Genomic DNA, 3,664 nt, shown 5'->3' on the forward strand with positions numbered 1-3,664 from the left:
AAACACCAACGATAAGTGGTACAAAAACACCTCAGTTCATGTTTTAGCTCCATTTTCAACCTGACAAGACGGTTGACTATATTTAGATAATTTTGCTTTCACAGAGGATTTCGGCTGTATTTTCTCCACATCAGGCAATATGCGGGAAAGATAGATTTGTAGTCTGAAAACTTTTTTTTTTCTTTTTAAAGCTGTAAGATTTTCTCATTAGCACAGTATGTGGAGATTGTGTCATGGCGCCTCTGTCAGTCACCTTCCCCCCTCCCTCTCCTGCTCGGCTCTGGACGCGACCAGCTGGTTCCAATCATCACCTCGTTAAACCGCCTACTTCAGAAGATCCAGGACCTGACGTCAACGCCAGTCCGTTGTTCTTACCACGGTGCATAGTCTGGCTCTCGCATGTCTTGTGCCTTACCTTGGCTTGATCACGCTGATTTTGCTTCTCCGTTCTGCTCTCAGGAATCATCCTCACGAGTGTGCTCCTCGGGCTACAGTTCTCCAGTTCCACTCTACGTCTTCCCTTCGGATCCAGCAAGCCTCAGTCTCGAGCTCCGTCTGCCTCCACCCTCCAGTCAGCCGCCACGCAGCAACAAAGACTTGGTCACAGACTCTCCTTCAGAGAAATTAAATCTTTCTTATACTTACACCTCGTTTCCGAGTTTCTTCCGGGTTCCAGCGCCTGGGTCCTTTCGAATCCCCACGGGACCATGACAGAACGGACTGGCCATACTCCGGACCCAGCTGACCCGGAAGGACTCCGCCACGCCATATCTGTTCAAGGTACTCTCCTTAGTCGTCAAGCAGACGCCCTTACTCAACTGTCCGCAGTTCAACAGGACCTTTTCCGCAGACTCGACAGTATTACTCATACTCTCGCAGAATTAACAAGGCAACCCTCGAATCCCACAGTCTCAGCTCAAACTGCTGCTTCCGGCAACAACCCGACTTCCGCTGACGCCATGACCCCCGAAAACTTCCGCCTGCAGCCGGAACCATTCAGCGGCGATGTTGCAGCCTGCGGAGGATTCCTCCTACAGTGTCAGCTTATCTTTCAGCAGGCCCCCAGATTCTACCAGTCAGACCACAGCAGAATATCATTAATTGTAAACGCCCTCCGTAACAAAGCACTCCAGTGGGCCCAGGCTTTTTTGGCTTCTAATCCCATTTCTCATCTGCCATTCGATCGTTTCATCGGAGAATTTCGCCTCGTGTTTGATCAGCCTCGCAAACAAGAGGAAGCCACCCGACGGTTGCTTAGCTTAAAACAAGGCAATCGCTCGGTGAGTGAACATTTGATCGATTTTCGCATTTTAGCGGTGGAGGCCGGCTGGCCTGACCCCGCACTCAAGGGTATTTTCTACCAGTCCCTTAATGAGAAAATTAAGGATCATTTATGTTCACAACCCGAACCTGACTCTTTTGAGGAGCTAGTCTCAGCAGCCCTCCGATCTGATGTGCGGCTGCGTGAACGTCAAGCCGAACGGAGCCACAAACCAACCAGTTTCCCTCGGAACCCCGGAGCTCCGGGTCAGGTTTTTTCTTTTCCCGCACACGAGTCCCCCACACATGTTTTGGAGGAGCCCATGCAGATAGGCCATTCAAAACTAACGGCAGAGGAACGTCAGAAACGTCGCGACGAAGGTTTGTGCTTCTATTGCGGGCGTCCCGGTCATGTAATTTCCCAATGTGGAAAACGTTTAAACTCCAGAGCCCCTCGTTAGATGACAGGCCGCGGGGGGTCGAAAACGTTCACGTCAAAGAAATCAGGTTTTTGTATGTACCTGTCAAAATTACTCATCAGGGTCAAGTCAGTGAATTTAGTGCTCTCATCGATTCTGGCGCTGAACATAGTCTTATCGACTCACAGCTCGTTAACCACCTCTCGTTGCCTTTCGAACCTCTCGAGTCCCCTATTAACGCTGCCGGATTAGGTGGTAAACAACTTTTTCGCATCACGTCTCGTACCAAACCGGTCCTCATTCTCACCTCCGGCAACCATCGAGAATACCACCAGTTTTTTATCACACAATGCCCTCAGACCCCCATCATCCTGGGTTTCTCCTGGCTCCAAACTCATAATCCACGCATCGATTGGGCCGTTCCTCGCATCACCAACTGGAGTACTTATTGCATGGCAAACTGTCTTCATTCCGCCATTCCCTCCTCTGTTTCCATCACCTCGGAGTCCGAAATGAATATCGACCTGTCCAACGTTCCTTCCTGCTATCACGACCTCAGAACTGTTTTTTGTAAATCCAAAGCCAGTACACTACCACCCCATAGACCATATGACTGTGCCATAGAACTGCTCAACGGCGCCCCACTCCCTAAGGGAAGACTGTTCAATCTTTCCGGTCCTGAAAAGGAGGCCATGGAAAACTACATTCAGGAAGCCCTTTCCCTCCACCACATCCGTCCCTCTACATCTCCAGTCGGTGCAGGATTTTTCTTCGTGCAGAAAAAGGACAAAACCCTGAGACCCTGCATCGACTACCGTGAGTTAAATCAGATTACTGTTAAGGACAAGAATTCACTTCCACTCATTAATTCTGTTTTTGATTCTGTCCAGGAGGCTAAAATATTTTCCAAACTTGATCTCCGTAATGCCTACCATCTGGTCCGCGTCCGTGAGGGTGATGAATGGAAAACCGCTTTCAACACCCCTTGGGGTCACTATGAATACCAGGTCATGCCATTCGGCCTCACGAACGCCCCTGCTGTTTTCCAACGGCTCGTGAATGACGTACTTCGTGAGTTCCTAAATAGGTTTGTTTTCGTTTATCTGGACGATATCTTAATTTATTCGTCCAGTCAAACCCAGCATGAGCATCACGTTCGCTTGGTTCTGGAAAGACTACTGGAGAACCAACTATTTGTAAAAGCGGAAAAATGCGAATTCCATACTTCTTCTATCCCCTTTTTGGGGTATATTATTGAAGCCGGTAACATTCGGCCCGATCCGGCAAAGATAGACGCCGTCACTCAATGGGAGGTCCCACAAACCCGCAAAAAGTTACAGCAATTTCTGGGCTTCGCAAATTTCTACAGAAGGTTCATCCGAAATTACAGCAGCATCGCGGCTCCACTCACTCAGCTCACTTCTGTTAATAAGCCCTTTGTTTGGACCCCTGCTGCCGACATGGCTTTTAAAAGACTCAAAGGACTTTTTGTCACGGCACCCATTCTGATACAACCTGATGGCAAGAAACAATTCATTGTTGAAGTAGACGCCTCCGATTCCGGTGTGGGAGCCGTGCTATCTCAGCGCGAAGGAACCTCCAACAAATTAAAACCATGCGCTTATTTTTCTCGTAAACTGAGCCCAGCCGAGCGGAATTATGACGTGGGCAACCGAGAGCTTCTGGCAATTAAACTGGCTCTGGAAGAGTGGCGTCACTGGCTGGAGGGGGCAGAACAACCCTTTATTGTTTGGACTGATCATAAGAACCTCGCATACTTACGCAGTGCAAAACGCCTAAACTCCCGTCAAGCCCGCTGGTGTCTGTTCTTCGATCGATTCAATTTCAACATCACTTATCGACCCGGCAGTCGTAACATCAAGCCAGACGCCTTATCCAGAAAATACTCAGTTACGGAACCTACCTCTGAATCCACTATCATCCCCACCTCCTGTTTTATAGGTAATCTCACCTGGGAGATCGAG

The 3,664-nt window shown here is 49.1% G+C and overlaps 1 long non-coding RNA gene across 1 annotated transcript; it reads left to right on the plus strand.

The window, feature by feature from the left end:
- Positions 1-235: 235 nt before the first annotated feature.
- Positions 236-644, plus strand: LOC111947983. Its single transcript, XR_002873973.1, has 2 exons — positions 236-379; positions 460-644. It is a non-coding gene; the product is annotated as an uncharacterized LOC111947983 (long non-coding RNA).
- Positions 645-3,664: the final 3,020 nt, after the last annotated feature.

This window comes from Oryzias latipes, chromosome 10 (assembly GCF_002234675.1).
Source record: "Oryzias latipes chromosome 10, ASM223467v1".
NCBI classification, from domain to species: domain Eukaryota; kingdom Metazoa; phylum Chordata; class Actinopteri; order Beloniformes; family Adrianichthyidae; genus Oryzias; species Oryzias latipes.